Here is an 18,912-nt window from a genome sequence, read left to right as displayed (position 1 = left end):
TCCAACCAGTCCATCCTAAAGGAAATCAGTCCTGAATATTCATTGGAAGGCCTGATGCTGAAGCTCCAATACTCTGACCATCTGATATGAAGAACTGACTCCTTGGAAAAGACCCTGATGCTGGGAAAGATTGAAGGCGAGAGAAGAAGGGGACAACAGAGGATGAGATGGTTGAATGGCATCACTGACTCAATGGACATGAGTTTGAGCAAACTCTGTGAGTTAGTGATAGACAGGGAAGCCTGGCATGCTACAGTCCACGGGGAAGCAAAGAATCAGACATGACTGAGTAACTGAACTGAATTGAAAATCCTTTTCATAATAATACTAAGGCATTAATTGCCTTTTTCACTAAGCTGACATTTACACTAATAGTGCAAAAACAATGGTGGATAAAACTGGTGCCTCAGCAAGAATCAAGGCTCTAGCACCCAACAATATCAAAAGTCTTTGTAACTGTCAAAGCAATACACTCCTAGATTTGCAAAAAAGCTGTTTTTCACTAAAGGATAATATATGCTTAATGAAGCAGTAAAAATTATTAATTTAAACAACCAACACTTGAGTACTTAACTTTTTAACATTAAATTAATATTGCATATAACAGAATGGGAGACATGTATAAAGCACTTCTGTTACATACCAAAGTGTAAGGATTATTTTCAAGAAAAGCTGAACTAGTCACTTTTTCAGGGAATAGCACTTTTACTTGAATAAACAACTGGCAGACAAACTACAATGATTCAGACTTGGATCTTTGGCAGGAATTTTCTCTAAAACAAACTAAGTGAGCTTATCACTACAGGAAAATAATTGATAATATTTGTGGTCAATGATAAAAGTTGAACTTCTGCTAGAGAAGTAGAATTTCCAAAATCTACTATCCACCATCAGGATTTCAACAGCTTCTTGATAGTCACTGAATTTTCCAAAGAGATGTTGGTGATCTTAATGAATGTGATTTTTAAAAAATACTTACAATGAATGTGTCAGCATTTGGAGAATTTGCAAAACTTCATGAACTAAGATTTTTGAAAAGACCAATTCAAAATGTTATAAATCATGCATAAGTAAAAATCTCTTAAAGTGTAAGGTAGACCAATGAACTCAGAGTTGCAGAGTACAAAAAATTTATTTATAGGTTTCAGATTCCATGCTGTGACTCTTTTGCAGTCGTGTCCAACTCTTTGTGACCCCATGGACTATACAATGCATGGAATTCTCCAGGAAAGAATACTGGAGTGGGTAGCCTTTCCCTTCTCCAGGGGATCTTCCCAATCCAGGGATCGAACCCAGGTCTCCTGCATTGCAGGTGAATTCTTTACCAGCTGAGCCACAAGGGAAGTGCAAGAATTCTGGAGTGGGTAGTTTATACCTTTTCCAGCAGATCTTCCAGACCCAGGAATTGAACTGGGGTCTCCTGCATTACAGGTGGATTCTTTACCAACTGAGTTATCAGGGAAGCCCCATGTTGCAGCTAACTTATAGGAAATTACAATTCATCGAGTTTTGGTGTTATATCAGAAAAGAACATCCACAACTATCCAAAGACTCTATCAAAACACTCCTTTCTTTTCTAACTGTAAACCTGTGTGAAGTCAGATTTTCTTCTTATGCTTCAACCAAAACAACACATCACAAAAGACTGAATGCAAAAGCAGGTACAAGAATCCAGCGATCTTCTACAAAGCTAGATGCTAAAGAGACTTATAACTATCTGAAACAGAACTGCTATGAAATTTTTTCTTTTCAAAAATATGGTTATTTTTCAGTAAGATACATTATTTATGCTAACAGTGTTCAGTATTGTTATATTTGGGCTTCCCTGGTGGCTCAGTGGTAAAGATTCTGCCTGCGAATTCAGGAGATGTAGGTTTGATCCCTGGGTCAGGAAGATCCCCTAGAGAAGGAAATGGCAACCCACTCCAGTATTCTTGCCTGGGAAATCCCAGGGACAGAGGATGCCTGGTGAGTAATAGTCCAGTTCAGTTCAGTCACTCAGTCGTGTCCAACTCTTTGCAACCCCAAAAACCACAGCACTCCAGGCCTCCCTGTCCCTCACCAACTCCCGGAGTTTACCCAAACTCATGTCCATTGAGTTGGTGATGCCATCCAACCATCTCATCCACTGTCATCTCCTTCTCCTCCTGCCTTCAATTTTTCCCAGCATCAGGGTCTTTTCAGATAAGTCGGCTCTTTGCATCAGGTGGCCAAAGTATTGGAGTTTCAGCTTCAGCATCAGTACTTCCAATGAACACACGACTGATCTTCTTTAGGATGGATTGGTTGAATCTCCTTGCAGTCCAAGGGACTCTCAAGAGTCTTCTCCAACACAACAGTTCAAAAGCATCAATTCTCCTGCACTCAGCTTTCTTTATAGTCAACTCACATCCATACATGACCATGGGATAAACCATAGCCTTGACTAGATGGACCTTTGTTAACAAAGTAATGTTTCTGCTTTTTAATATGCTATCTTGGTTGGTCATAACTTTCCTTCCAAGGAGTAAGCGTCTTTTAATTTCATGGCTGCAGTCACCATCTGCAGTGATTTTGGAGCCCAGAAAAATAAAGTCAGGCACTGTGTCCACTGTTTCCCCATCTATTTCCCATGAAGTGATGGGACCAGATGTCATGATCTTACTTTTCTGAATGTTGAGCTTTAAGCCAACTTTTTCACTCTCCTCTTTCACTTTCATCAAGAGGATCTTTCGTTCTTCTTCACTTTCTGCCATAAGGGTGGTGTCATCTGCATATCTGAGGTTATTGAGATTTCTCCCGGCAATCTTGATTCCAGCTTGTGCTTCATCCAGCCCAATGTTTCTCATGATGTACTCTGCATATAAGTTAAATAAGCACAGTGACAATATACAGCCTTGACAAACTCCTTTTCCTATTTGGAACCAGTCTGTTACTTCCTGACCTGCATACAGGTTTCTCAAGAGGCAGATCAGGTGGTCTGGTATTCCCATCTCTTTCAGAATTTTCCACAGTTTATTGTATTCCACACAGTCAAAGGCTTTGGCATAGTTAATAAAGCAGAAATAGATGTTTTTCTGGAACTCTCTTGCTTTTTCCATGATCCAGCGGATATTGGCAATTTGATCTCTGGTTCCTCTGCCTTTTCTAAAACCAGCATGAACATCTGGAAGTTCACAGTTCACGTATTGCTGAAGCCTGGCTTGGAGAATTTTGAGCATTACTTTACTAGCGTGTGAGATGAGTGCAATTGTGCGGTAGTTTGAGCATTCTTTGGCATTGCCTTTCTTTGGGACTGGAATGAAAACTGACCTCTTCCAGTCCTGTGGCCACTGCTGAGTCTTCCAAATTTGCTGGCATATTGAGCACAGCACTTTCACAGCATCATCTTTTAGGACTTGGAATAGCTCAGCTGGAATTCCATCACCTCCACTAGCTTTGCTCGTAGTGATGCTTCCTAAGGCCCACTTGACTTCACATTCCAGGATGTCTGGCTCTAGGTGAGTGATCACATCATCATGATTCTCTGGGTCATGAAGATCTTTTTTATATAGTTCTTCTGTGTATTCTTGCCACCAATATCTTCTGCTTCTGTTAGGTCCATAATCGAGCCCATCTTTGCATGAAATGTTCCCTTGGTATCTCTAATTTTCTTGAAAAGATCTCTAGTCTTTCCCATTCTATTGTTTTCCTCTATTTCTTTGCACTGATCACTGAGGAAGGCTTTCTTATCTCTCCTTGCTATTCTTTGGAACTCTGCATTTGGAACTTGCTATTCTTTGGAAACTTGCTGTTCTTTGGAACTTTGTAAGGCCTCCTCAGACAGCCATTTTGCTTTTTTGCATTTCTTTTCTAGGGGATGGTCTTGATCCCTGTCTCCTGTACAGTGTCACGAACCTCCGTCCATAGTTCATCAGGCACTCTGTCTATCAGATCTAGTTCCTTAAATCTATTTCTCACTTCCACTGTATAATCATAAGAGATTTGATTTAGGTCATACCTGAATGGCCTAGTGGTTTGCCCCACTTTCTTCAATTTAAATCTGAATTTAGCAATGAGGAGTTAATGATCTGAACCACAGTTAGCTCCTGGTCTTGTTTTTGCTGACTGTATAGAGCTTCTCCATCTTTGGCTGCAAAGAATATAATCAATCTGATTTCAATATCGACCATCTCGTGACATCCATGTGTAGAGTCTTCTCTTGTGTTGTTGGAAGAGGGTTTTTGCTATGACCAGTGCATTCTCTTGGCAAAACACTATTAGCCTTTGCCCTGCTTCATTCTGTCCTCCAATGCCAAATTTGTCTGTTACTCCATGTGTTTCTTGACTTCCGACTTTTGCATTCCAGTCCCCTATAATGAAAAGGAAATCTTTTGGGGGTGTTCATTCTAAAAGGTCTTGTAGGTCTTAGAACCATTCAACTTCAGCTTCTTCAGCATTATTGGTCGAGGCATAGACTTGGATTACCATGATATTGAATGATTTGCCTTGGAAACAAACAGATCATTCTGTCATTTTTGAGATTGCATCCAAGTACTGCATTTCAGACTCTTTTGTTGACTATGAGGGCTACTCCATTTCTTCTAAGGGATTCCTGCCCACAGTAGTAGATATAATGGTCATCTGAGTTAAATTCACCCATTCCAGTCCATCTTAGTTCACTAATTCCTAGAATGTTGATGTTCACTCTTGCCATCTCCTGTTTGACCACTTCCAATTTGCCTGGATTCATGGACCTAACATTCCAGGTCCTATGCAATATTTCTCTTTACAGCATCAGACCTTGCTTCTATCACCAGTCCTATCCACAACTGGGTGTTGTTTTTGCTTTGGCCCCATCCCTTCATTCTTTCTGGAATTATTTCTCCACTGATCTCCAGTAGTATATTGGGTACCCACCAACCTGGGGAGTTCATCTTTCAGTGTCCTATCTTTTTGCCTTTTCATACTATTCATGGGATTCTCAAGGCAAGAATACTGAAGTAGTTTGCCATTCCCTTCTCCAGTGGACCACATTCTGTCAGACCTCTCCACCATGACCTGCCCATCCTGGGTGGCCCCACATGGCACAGTTTAGTTTCATTGAGTTAGACAAACTGTGGTCCGTGTGATCAGATTGGCTAGTTGTCTGTGATTGTGGTTTCAGTGTGTCTGCCTTCTGATGCCCTCTCTCAGCACCTACCGACTCACTTGGGTTTCTCTTACCTTGGACGTGGGGTATCTCTTCACGGCTACTCCAGCAAAGCGCAGCCACGGCTCCTTACCTTGGACGTGGGGTAGCTCCTCTATAACCTCATGGGTTATAGTCCATGGGATCATAAAAGAGTTGGACATGACTCAGAGACTAAACAGCAAGAACAACAAATTATGTTTAAATACATTTTTAAATATTTTTTAAATTTCTCAGATTTAATTTCTAATATGGCAAAATACTAATGGACATAAACCACAAAAACAAAGCTCTTCAACAATTTTTAAGAGCTTGAAGGAATCCTAAGACCAAAACTTCTGAGAACTGATGACTTGGATCTATGTGGTCAATAATAAAATTATTAAAGAGAGGAATAACCACTTGAATACCTAAGTATTGCCATTCCAAGGCTTCTGTGTTTTGTTCATTTCTGCTATTTTATTCATATAATAAATATTTACCAGTCACCTGATATGATCATTATTAACTACTACTTTTGCCAATAAGACCTACAGAATTTTTTGCTTTCCTTTTCCTCTTACAAATTGAATTGAATTCATAAGCACTTTAGTTAATGCCTACCCCAGAGTCACACAGCATAGGGTCATCTTTAGGCTTTCATTATTAACTGTGTGATGTAGGCACGATTCTTAACCTTTCTGGGTCTCAATAGCCTCACTTGTACATTGGAGATAAATATACATATCCACCTTATTGGGTTGTTGCCAAGAATAAATTGGTTAATACACAAAAAGTGTTTATAATAGTGCTAAGCTTGTAAATGTGGCATAACTATCAGCTGGGATTATAAGATATCTTACTAACATCATCCAACTTCAAAAATAAATCTCTTTCAATAACATGTTTACTTTGAAGATAAGGAAGCCAGTCCTTAGGGCCTGTTGAATGTCCTAGACATAACAGTCTGAGGGCCTCCCACTTATAACCCTCTTCTGAAGGAAAGGAAAGGCAACATTGCCTTATGCCTGATCACCATACTTTAACCAATTTGAACTTGACTCTCTAATCTCCACTGATTGGACCAGAGATTGGTCAATGTATGGGCTGGTTTGCAACCACTGAGACAGTTGGCCTGGCAAAGAGCTCCACCAATAAGGAACTAGCTAACCAATCACGTCTTCTCCTGGGATTGTCCCAGAAAATACATGGGGCTCTGCAAGCAGAGGAGCAGGTGAGCAGAATGTCTTGGGAACTAGAAGGAGATGCAGCAGCATTGTGCCGAGATTTACTCTTCTGGCCTGATGATCATCAAAACCTTTGCCAGGTCTGATAGCCCCATGAAACCTCCAGCCCAGGACCCCAACTTCTTCTGTCCCCTAGAGGCCAGAGTTCACCAGCCTGAACTCTGAGGCCTAAGGCTTACCTGCTTTGTTCAGAAAGCCAGGCCTGTCTGAAATGTGTGTAGTCTTTCTGCTGAACCGTGTTCTCATTATCTCTGTGGGGCCTGCCTGCTCTTTAGATTTCAGCGGTGGAGGGAAGAAAAGGGAAAATGAGACCTTTTCAGTTGGCTTGTTTGATGTTTTTTTTCCCACACAGTCGGCTGCCATCAAAAAGCCATCATACTGTCTGGAGTTCTGCTGGGCCAGAGCCCAGGAGATGGCCGCCAGCAGGCACTTCTAATGCAGCCTGGGTTGACAGGCATAACCTTGCGATGTTGCCAAAGGAAGCAGAGGTGGGCAGAGGGGATGAAGGAAGGGCAGAGAATCTCAGCATCACATCTATTTCCTGGACAGATGTACAAAAAACTAGAGAGGATTGGGAGACCTCAGTTTATCTATAATCCACATCAACCATGTCAGTCTTCAAAATGAACAACTGAGATTTTTCAGTCTTATGTAAGTTACCCATCACCGAAACATCCCGTTCTTATTGCTGCTTTAAATATTTTCCTTATGGAAAATTCGCCACCACTGTGTATAAGCTAGTTCTTCCTGGTACATCACTGGGCTCATTCTGCAGAACCCCTACTCAGGCTCCGGAACATGCTGTGATCCTTTCCCTGCATAGAACAAGTGCCGAGGCTGGTATTCACTGAGTATATGCAGAGCAGTGGATTCAAGAACAGTGTGGCATGTCCAAAGGTGATTTCTTCTCTCACTCTCTCTGCCAAACCTGAAGATTTTCGGGGAGTAAGATACCCAACCCTTTCTAGAATGAGATAAGGAAAGAAGTCACTCTTTAACAACCCAGAACCAATGCTTCTGAGAGCAGCCTTTCAGAAGTTAGGACAGTCTAAGACCCAGTGCATAATCTCAGCTTATTTCCCAAAATTCTCTAATTGGGGGCCTTGAACCAAGTCCAAGGCCCTTGATTCGTGTTCATTAGGCAGTCAGTTAACCAATATTTACTGAGCATTTATTAAAGATTTTTCAGGTCATAAACTGATAAAGTTGGAGTTGTCTCTTAAGGAGATTGATCTGTCAATAATTTGCCTGGTTGATGGACATCAAGGAACACAGATGTGACTATTCTAGCAGTTATGTTTGGATGTTGTGGGACATGAATAAAAATGACGACAGGGGACATAGAGAACCATGGAACAGTGGCATAAACCCATTAATAGGCAAATATAGTGTGGTGGCTGTAGAATTAGACAATCATGGATCACATTCAAACACCAGCATTGACTCCAGCAGTGACATAATCATCCCAGGCTTCAGTCGTCATATCTGTAAAATGAGAATAGCAAAACCCACTCATAGCTAGAAAGATAGGTAGGTAGATAGAAAGAAAAATAAACAGATAGACAGACAGACGGGTACACACAGACTCTTCCCAAAGGTAGCTCTATGTATTTGACTGCTATCTGTTCACCAAAACCCATTTTTTCTTCTCTGTGGGCAGACAGCTGAAGTTATATGCTGCATGACTGAGTTCTAGTCAATAAACTGTAGGTAAAAATGATGTGTGCTCTTTCCAGGCCTGACCTTTACAGATCCCCCCTTGGAGCTCCCCCATACTCTTTCTCCATCTGTTGGCTTAATGCAGAGATCTCTGAGGACTCAGAGAACCGAGCCATGACATGCAAGAAGCCCAATTCTGTGGACAATCACAGAAAGACTACTGACCAACTGGGAATAATGGTCTGAAACTTTACATGAGAAATGAATTTCTATTATATTCCATCAGTTTAGTCATTCATTCATGTCCGACTATTTGCAACCCCATGGACTGCAGCATGCCAGGCTTCCATGTCCATCACCAACTCCTGGAGCATACTCAAACTCATGTCCATTGAGTGATGCCATCCAACCATCTCATCCTCTGTTATCCCCTTCTCCTCCTGCCTTCAATCTTTCCCAAAGTCTTTCCCAGAGTCTTTTCCAATGAGTCAGTTCTTCATATCATGTGAAGAAATACCGAAGCTCCAGCTTCAGCGTCAGTTGTTTCAGTGAATATTCAGGACTGATCTCCTTTAGGGTTGCCTGGTTGGATCTCCTTGCAGTCCAAGGGACTCTCAAGAGTCTTCTCCACACCACACTTCAAAAGCATCAATTCTTCAGCACTCAGCTTTCTTTATGGTCTAACTCTCACATCCATACATGACTACTGGAAAAACCATAGCTTTGACTAGATGGACCTTTGTCGGCAAAATAATGTCTCTGCTTTTTAATACGCTGTCTAGGTTGGTCATAGCTTTTCTTCCAAGGAGCAAGTATCTCTTGCTTTCATGACTGCAGTCACCAGATGCAGTGATTTTGGAATCCAAGAAAGCAAAGTCTGTCACTGTTTCCATTGTTTCCCCATCTAGTTCCCATGAAGTGATGGGACTGGATGTCATGATCTTAGTTTTTTGAATGTTGAGTTTTAAGCCAACTTTTTCACTTTCCTCTTTCACTTTCAAGAGGCTCTTTAGTTCCTCTTCACTTTCTGTCATAAAAGTGGTGTCATATGCATATCTGACATTATTTATATTTTTCCAGGCAATCCTGATTCCAGCTTGTGCTTCATCCAGCCTGGCATTTTGCATGATGAACTCTGCATATAAGCTAAGTAAGCAATGTGAGAATATACAGCCTTGACATACTCCTCTCCCATTTGAAACCTTCTGTTGTTCCATGTCCAGTTCTAACTGTTGTTTCTTGACCTGCATACAGATTCCTCAGGAGACAGGTAAGGTGGCCTCATATTCCCATCTCTTTAAGAATTTTCCACAGTTTGTTGTGATCCACAGTCAAAGGCTTTAGCATAGTCAATGAAGCAGAAGTGGAAGTTTTTCTAGAATTCTCTTGCTTTTTCTATGATCCAACGGATATTGGCAATTTGATCTCTGGCTCATCTGCCTTTACTAAATCCAGCTTGAACATCTGGAAGTTCATGATTCATGTACTGCTGAAGCCTAGTGTGGAGAATGTTGAACATTACTTCATTAGCGTATGAGATGAGTGCAATTGTGCGGTAGTTTGAACATTCTTTGGCATTGCCTTTCTTTGGGACTGGAATGAAAACTGATCTTTTCCAGTCCTGTGGCCACTCCTGAGTTTTCCAAATTTGCTGACATATTGAGTGCAGCACTTTCACAGCATCATCTTTTTGAAATAGCTCAGCTGGAATTCCATCACCTCTACTAGTTTTGCTCATAGTGATGCTTCCTAAGGCGCACTTGACTTCGCATTCCAGGATGTCTGGCTCTAGGTGAGTGATCACACCATCGTGATTATCTGAGTCATGAAGATCTTTTTTGTATAGTTCTTCAGTGTATTCTTGCCACCTCTTCTTAATATCTTCTGCTTCTGTTAGGTCCATACCATTTCTGTCCTTTATTGAGCCCATTTTTGCATAAAATGTTCCCTTGGTATCTCTAATTTTCTTGAAGAGATCTCTAGTCTTTCCCATTCTATTGTTTTCCTCCATTTCTTTACACTGATCACTGAGGAAGGCTTTCTTATCTGTCCTTGCTATTCTTTGGAACTCTGTGTTCAAATGGATGTATCTTTCCTTTTCTGCTTTGCCTTTTGCTTCTCTTATTGTCTCAGCTGTTTGTAAAAACTCCTCAGATTTTGGGCCTGATCTCTATCTTTCTATTCTTGCACTCAACCTGACATTGTAATCCCTCAATAAATTATCATTATGCCTGTTTTGGTTGTTTTACCAGAAATACAAAGACCTACAAGTTCTCAGTTTAAGAAGACAAGATACACACAGCAGCACACAGTATATGTGATACAGATGACGGAAGTTCAAATCCCCAGGAGGGAGATCTGAGACAGCCTCACATAGCAGGCAGCACTGAGTTTGTCTTTGGAGACTGGCTATAAATTGTCTGGATAATGCAGACTCCATTCATTCACCAACATTTTAAGAAATCAACAAAAAACTCCCCATAATTAAGTATCTACCCCTGTAATCTGTAGAACACTTCAACTCTTACCTAATATTTCTCTATTCTTCATGTCTGTTGCTAATGATGTAGAATGTGGTCTGGCCCAGGTTGCTATGCCAGCCACCTGCACTTTCTGAAAGCATCTAACTTCCGAAAACTCTGACTCAAGAAAGGAAGGACAGGCGCTTCAGAATTTTTGAATCTCCTCTTCTTGGGTCTATCACAGCCCTGAATTTACGGCTTTTAGAAAACCACTGGTCAACCACTGGTCAGTGAGACTGTAATTATGCGTGTACATTGCTCAAGGTTTTTGCCTTGCTCCCTGCAGTTATTGGGCTTCCCTGGCTGCAGTCCATGGGGTCGCTAAGAGTCGGACATGACTGAGCGACTTCACTTTCACTTTTCACTTTCACGCACTGGAGAAGGAAATGGCAACCCACTCCAGCGTTCTTGCCTGGAGAATCCCAGGGACGGGGGAGCCTGGTGGGCTGCTGTCTATGGGGTCGCACAGAGTCGGACACGACTGAAGTGACTTAGCAGCAGTAGCAGCAGCAGTGTTTCAGATGGTAAATTATCTGCCTATAATCCAAGAGACCTGGGTTCTATCCCTGGGTAAGAAAGATCCCCTGGAGAAAGGAATGGCAACCCACTCCAGTATTCCTGCCTGGAGAATCTCATGGACAGAGGAACCTGGCAGGCTACAGTCCATGGGGTCACAAAGAGTCAGATATGACTGAGTGACTAACGCTTTCATTTTCTGCAGCTATTGATCAATAAATCCATTTGCATTACCATTTTCCTCTGGCTGTACAAGCAAAGAGCTTCATTTCAGAAATCAAAAGACTGATCAATTCAATGAGAGGGTTTTGTTTTAATCAAAAGATTGATCAACCTAATGAAAGGGTTTTCTTTTTTGGTCATTACCATACACAGAAAGTCTACAATATAAACTTATTGCTCTAATTTCCTTCTGTAAGTAATGAATTATAGATGCTAAGATGGGAATTTTGCCATGATTTATTAGTTGCTTTAATCAAAACTATTGCCTTGTAGTCTTTTAAAAAACGTATTTATTTTATTGGCCATGCCATGCAACTTGTAAGATCTTTGTTTCCCAGTCAGGGATCAAATCAATGTCCCCTGCAATGCAAGCACGGAGTCCTAGCCCCTGGACTGCCAGGAATTACCCTGCCTTTTAGTCTTTAAAACTATTTTGAGTGCCTATTTTATAGGAATAGTAGAAACTACCTTTGTAACTTCCCAAGTTTTCAATTTTCCCCAAATGTTGAACACAGACATGGTAATTCTCAAGGTTCAGAAAAGCACAATGTATTCACTGAGATGCAAATTAGACTTAAAGACATTGTTCAGCCAGCTTATTAGACAAATGGGATCCACACATACAGTGTCAAGGAAAACAGAAAAACAGGACTACTCAGAATTTGGTACATGAGACCATTTAAAACATTTAATCACAACATTCAGCATGCATTTTACAGGAGAGTGCTAAGCAGGCTGCAGGATTTTGAAACACTTCCTTCTCCACCTCAGGATGTTATTTGGTTCTTAGAGGAAAGGGGGAACATTGGTGGGTATATATACTACAGAAACCACTTTGATGCAATATGGAAATGATCCTCTCTTCAGAAACACTTAAACAATGATGCCTGCAGATGCTGCTGTAATCATACCAGGTACTGAGAACTAGTACTGACTGCAAAGATCTGGCTGAAGGAAAATCAGAGACACACATTTTCAGGGCTTCAGGGAAAGTCTGATCAGGTCATTATATGCTAACTAGCCAAATCGAATTGAGTTCACATAGAAATCCAGAAGGCTTCTCTGGGGGTTCAGCGGTAAAGAATCACCCTGCTAATGCAAGAGACACAGGTTCAACCCCTGGGTCAGGAAGATCCCCTGGAGAAGGAAATGGCAACCCACTCCAGTATTGTTGCCTGGGAAATCCCATGGACAGAAGAGCCTGGTGGGCTACAGCCCATGGGGTTTCAAAAGAGTTGGACACAACTTAGCAATCAAATAGCAACAGCAACAAAGAAATCCAGAATGCCTTCAATAGAGGTTTGTGTCTGACGGAAATTGCTTTGCAGTTTGAAATGTCCTTTGGCTTCTCCCAAAAAACAACTCTGTGTCATTCACTCATTCAAAAATTATTGTCTGAACCAACTATTGGCTAGCTACTGTGCTGGGAGCTAAGGATTTAATTTTAAGCAAACACCCAGATATAACCCTTGCCTTCATGAAGGTTTCATTCTGGTGAAGGACGTTCATTCCAAAACCTGAAGTCGTACTATGATAAATGCTATATAGGAGAAGTGTATTCGTTCTAATGGTGTAATTCTGTCTAAGAAGCAATCCAATTGCTTATACTGCAGACAACTGAATGGGTTTCAACTCATATGCTAATTCTAACTGATTCAAACAGTGTCTGAAGTACAGTGTTAATAATGCTTCTAAGGTCTTGTTTGAGGTCAAAGGAAAAGAGTTTCCTGATGAGTGAATCTGGCATGCATACAGAGGGGGAAGTGACTGTATGTGTGCCATATACCTGATGTACCTGGTATCCATCAAGAGCATATAGGCATTTGAGAACAAAGTGATATGTGGTTACAGTTGCACAGTTGTGTAGCGGTAGCAGACAAGATCACTATATAGGTTCTTTTCTTCTGCTGCTTCTTACTTCCACCCATCTCTGGCTACCTGAGAACTGGACTAGCCAGTATGTCTACACTAACTTGTCACAGACAGTAAGGAAGATGAAACTCACTCCACCTCTGGCACAATTACACAGATATCAGACTTCATGAGACTTTGTCCGGGAGCGAGGAAGAAGTCACAAGTGGCTCATTGGGTAAGAAGGCTCCCCATGAAGTTTTTGAAAAGAAAAATCAGTCAACCAAAACATGGATCCTAGAGGGCAAGTCTGTGAATCAGTGTTAAGTTTCTAAAGATCCATGGAACAATTACTCCAATTTTAATTATAAATCTATAACCAGAATGGGGGCTTCCCCAATGCCGCCAGTGGTAAAGAGTCTACCTGCCAATGTCGGATACACAGGTTCAATCCCTGGGTTGGGAAGATCCCTTAGAAGGGCATGGCAACCCACTCCAGTGTTCTTGCCTGGAGAATTCCACGTACAGAGGAGCCTGGTGGGCGACAGTCCATGGTGTAGCAAAGAGTCAGACATAAATGAGTACATAACCAGAATGACACTAATTTGCCAGAGAAAGAAAACTCAGACTGGCACTATCTACCAAGGATGGAAATGCTGAAGATATGAAAGCCCAAGCAAGAGGAAATGTGCTTCAAGTCAAAAAGGAAAGCTTGCTTGGGTGTCTGGGAAAAGAGCTTTAAAATAAAAACTATATGGTGGTTGGTGAATGTATTATTTCCATCCTACATCAGAGCCTCCTTAAGTGCCATACCCCTACCCACTGCCTAGAATATTCTGTCCCTACACACACACATGCACACAAGCGTGCATGCACACACACACACATCCCATCAGCATCTACCGCAACCTCTCATCCTTCAGGTCCCATCTTAAGTCTCTTCAAAGAGATTTCCTCAATCATCTAAATTAGATGCCTCTTCTCTGTCTCATTATTCTTTATTTTTAAAGCCTTCTTGTGTCCTTTATCAATATCCTTACATTTAGCCCAAGTAGGAGATGGATAGGTAGATATTCATATATATATGTATTTAATTACTACCTGGTACATTACAGACACTCATTACGTATCTGGTGAATGAATGAGTGAGTAAATGAATGAAAGAATAAATAGATGATACTCTAAGAAGTTTTCAGAACAGAACAAATTATTTGCCTTGAATGTTTTAGACCAGCAATAATATCCCTAATCTTGATCTTAGGAGGAGCTGTTTTAATTCTTCAGTCCTATGATTGGAGGAGGGTTCTAGTCCTCAGAGAAAGAAAGTAAAGCTTTATCTCCTGCTTAGAGATGAGCCAGATAAGCCTGGAAAAGCCAATTAGTATGTAGTTACATTTGTATGGATGTAACTGGTGGTTACAGGGTCTGGGGAGTGATGGGGGCGGTGGAGCTCCTTGTTCTGATTTTCGGAGGCTCTGTCAGAAGAGGGTCTTTACTCATTTCTCAATTCTCCTTTATGAAGTGCATTTGCTAAGAGAGAAACACCACTTTCTTTGGAGAACTGTGAGAGGCTTAGGCCATCGAGGCCTGCAAGGGAACACCCACTCATTTGCAAATTGGCGAAGAGAGTCTCCCACAAAGTAGAAGAAGGCTTGATTCAGGACTTAAAGGAAACAATGGAGTCCGTTCAACAAAGCCAACATTTAAAGAACCTGAAACAGTGTGCTTTAAAAACAGAGTTAACAAAGCAGCCTTTTAAATTTACTGCACGCTTATTGGTCTCATTTTCAAAGTACCATCTGTTACCCCAGTAAGAGTTTACTGGTTTGTTTATCATCATGATTCATCACCTATAAGATTCCTGAGCTATGAATGACAACGTTGATTGGAATTCTGCAGATGGCAACACTTTTGCATCTGGGCCAGCTTGCAACAATCATGCAAGACCTTTGAATAGAACTGGTACCTCCTATTGCCTGGCAATTCACAACAGAAAGACACAGAGAGAGACAAAACATCTTTCAGATGAGCCTGCCATAAAGCCATTTTGGAGGGGCTCTTTTAAGATCCTGATATTTTAAAAATCTTCCCATCCATTTTGTGTTTTATGGAGACATAGCTGTGGACCTCAGTGGGCGATGTTGCTTTGGGGTCATCTCCCAGTGGCACCCCTCTCACTCCATCATCTCAGGAAGGGAGAGGAGTGGTGAAAAGCAGAGAGGGGATGGGGTAAGGTCATGGAATGGTGGGTAATTACCAAGAAAAAAATAGGAGCCTCCTACATTTGATCAGAGCAAGTATCAAATACTGTTTGGCCCGAGTACGTTTTGTCCCATTCTGTTTCTTATGCAAATTAAACATCTAGAGACCAGCCTGCCACAAAAGTTAACTCTGCTTCCCTGACTTCATTCAGCTTGTCCTTGAAAGGAGTATCATGTACCTGACTGTTAGCTGGATCCCCCCTCCGAGAAATTGTAGGCAAGATCTTATCATCATCGGGCTTCTTTAGAAATCAAAAGCACCTGCCCTTTGTGAAGGTGGGCTTCTAAAGAGAGACACATTCCCATTAGAAAAATGGCTGGAGTTCATACGGGAACACAACTGACACGTCTTCCCAGCCTGAAGGCACCAACCTCAGATGAATAAACCAGTGAATGTGGGTCAAGCACTTACTGTGTGCCAGGCACAGTGCTAGGCAATTCAGGGGCATAGTTTCATCAGGCCCTTGCAACAGCCACAGGAGATGGGGAGCCTGAGTATACAGACTTGGAAACTGAAGGCTTGGAAAGGTCAATTTCCTTGCCCAATATCACACAATTGGAAATGTGACAGAGCCGCAACCTCTAATTCCAGAACCTGTGCTCTTAGTTACCTATGACATAATTCAGCACTAATGACATTAACATGTACCATCCAATGACAATCCACTCCTAAGAGGCTTCCCGCTTCAGATTTTCCAAGTAGAACTGCACATAAAACCAAAGTTTTCCCTGATGTTCTGCCCCTGTAGAGGACAATAAGACATTCTAGGACTTACCACTGGTCCTTCCCACTGGTGGTCCAGTGGTTAAGAATCCACTGCCAATGCAGGGGACGTGGGTTCGATCCCTGGTCCAGGAAGATTCCACATGCCTCAGGGAAGCTAAGCCCATGTGCCACAACTACAGAGCGCATGCTCTAGAGCCCACATGCAGCAACTACCGAGCTCACAGGCCAAAACCACTGAAAGCCCAGGCACCTAGAGCCCAGGCTCAGCAACAAGTGAAGCCCCCACAATGTGAAGCTCACTCACTGCACCTAGAGAGTAGCCCCCATCACCGCAACTAGAGGAAGCCCGCACGCAGCAGCAACCACCCAGCACAGCAAACAACAAGGAAATAAATTTTTAAAATAAACAAAGTCAATCTTATTTTTTTAAAAAGTAGTCACTATATGTAAACTGATTTATATTTCTTTTAATACTCTGAGTAACTGTTATCATAGATATGATCATAGCCATTCAGGAAAGGAAGAAATTAAGGCTCCCAGAAGCTAAGTAACTTGCCCAAGAACACACAGCTAGTAAGTGGCAGAGGGGGGCTTTTGATCCCAGGCATCTTGTAGGCATCCACCAGATATTTGCACTGGGATATGGGAGAGGTCTGTAGTTCCCCTGATACCCTTTTCGTGAGTGAATTCTGCCCTTCCTTATGAGTTCAGATGATCCTATTGATTGGACTGGGCCAAGGTTGGCTGAAAAGAAGGACATATTGAAGATCGGTGAAAAGAATTCATGTCAGTGTATGGCAAAAACCACAATATTGTAAAGTAATTAGCCCCCAATTAAAATAAATAAATAATTTTTTAAAAAAGAATTATCTTGAAATGGAAACAAGGATCCTAACATACATGGAAGATCAACACTGAATTATCAGTGATCAATAATCATCTGTGTCCAATCAGAGTGGCTGTTCTTATGCCATTAGGCTTACTTGTTACTCTGTCAAGCATGCTGACCCTCCCTTTCCCCTCCTCCCATCGCATGTTCCCTGTACAGATTCCCATCACTCTGTGCATCCCACCCACCCCATCCACCTGCCCAGTTCCTAGTTCTGCTAACTTGCCTTTGTCTTCCCAGGGCCTCATCCCTGGTATACTGTAGGTACTCAACATATGTTTTAAAAAGTAGATGGAGGAAGAAGCTCAGAGATAGTGCTAAGTCCTAGGAAAGAGAAACTCAGAATCCACGCATGCCTGTGAGATTCAAGTGCCATTTATTGCTCAGGAAGTAATGCCTGTAATGAGTTGCAACTGCTGCTGCTGCTGCTAAGTTGCTTCAGTTGTGTCCGACTCTGTGCAACCCCATAGATGGCAGCCCACCAGGCTCCCCCGTCCCTGGGATTCTCCAAGCAAGAACACTGGAGCGGGTTGCCATTTCCTTCTCCAATGGATGAAACTGAAAAGTGAAAGTGAAGTTGCCCAGTCGTGTCTGACTCTCATCGACCCCATGGACTGCAGCCTACCAGGCTCCTCCATCCATGGGATTTTCCAGGCAAGAGTACCAGAGTGGGTTGCCATTGCCTTCTCCAAATGAGTTGCAGAGACCAGTAAAAACATGCTGATACTTCCAGGTCACACTGAACTGGATGCCAGTATTAGAAGCATTAATGTGTTCCCTCCTTTTCCCCTCTTCAGCCCATTCAGTCTTTATGTTAAAAAAAACACTCATTGCATGTGTGTTATACAATATAGACATGTCTCATGTTGCATGACTCTACCATGGGCACTTCATGGTACTTCCCTTGGGGAAAAAAAATCAACTCAGGGATGCATACTGGTTGCCAGAAATTTTTACTCATCATTTTATGTCATCTATTTCTTTACCTAGCAATTTAAAGTTTACAAGAGCCTTTACATCTTTGCTCTCCCACCCTCTGAATTGAGGTTGGGGCTGAGACTTCCATTTACAGAGAAGGACACTGAGTCACAAAAATCTATCATGGCTGGCCATATGGCTATTTCCTCAGTTCTTAGGTATCATCGGGAGAAGGCAATGGCACCCCACTCCAGTACTCTTGCCTGGAAACTCCCATGGACAGAGGAGCCTGGTGGGCTGCAGTCCATGGGGTCACTAAGAGTTGGACATGACTGAGCGACCTCACATCACTGTAAGCTACACCATTGATTCAACAATAGATTTTGATGATATAAAGATCTCTATCATATTGTAAATTCATATTGCTTATAAGACACACCTCAATGTTTCTGAGACTTTAAATTACATGCAGTCAGAGGGAGAGACATGTATCTTAAAACTAACGAAATGTGATAAGGTTAACAGAACAATGACTTAACAAGCATTCTAACTCTGAGGCACTGTGCAGGATTTACCTTCTCAACTACATTGTAAACTCCTGCTTGTAGGGCATTTTTCTACACTTTTTACATCTGTCTTCTCAAAATGCTTAATATAGTGGCTTCTGTACAGTATGCTCACAGTTGCTTGATAAAAGAGTCTATTTTTCCTCTAAAAACAAAAGCTACAAGAAACTCTTATTTTTCATTCTTAAATTTCCTGGTGCTAAAAATTCCAAGAGAATATATTTAGAAATTTGCAAGAGCAGCATTTTATCTCTTGTTTCTGGGGAGACTTTGGTGACTAAGAACTGAGTCATTAGATTGCCTTTCTGAGAAAGACAAACGTCATGATATCACTTATATGTGGAAACTGAAGTATGATCTAAATGAACTTATTTACAAAGCAGAAACAGAGTCCCAGACACAAAAG

Source organism: Bos indicus x Bos taurus, chromosome 26 (assembly GCF_003369695.1).
Source record: "Bos indicus x Bos taurus breed Angus x Brahman F1 hybrid chromosome 26, Bos_hybrid_MaternalHap_v2.0, whole genome shotgun sequence".
Taxonomy (NCBI): domain Eukaryota; kingdom Metazoa; phylum Chordata; class Mammalia; order Artiodactyla; family Bovidae; genus Bos; species Bos indicus x Bos taurus.
This window is presented reverse-complemented; position numbering follows the sequence as displayed.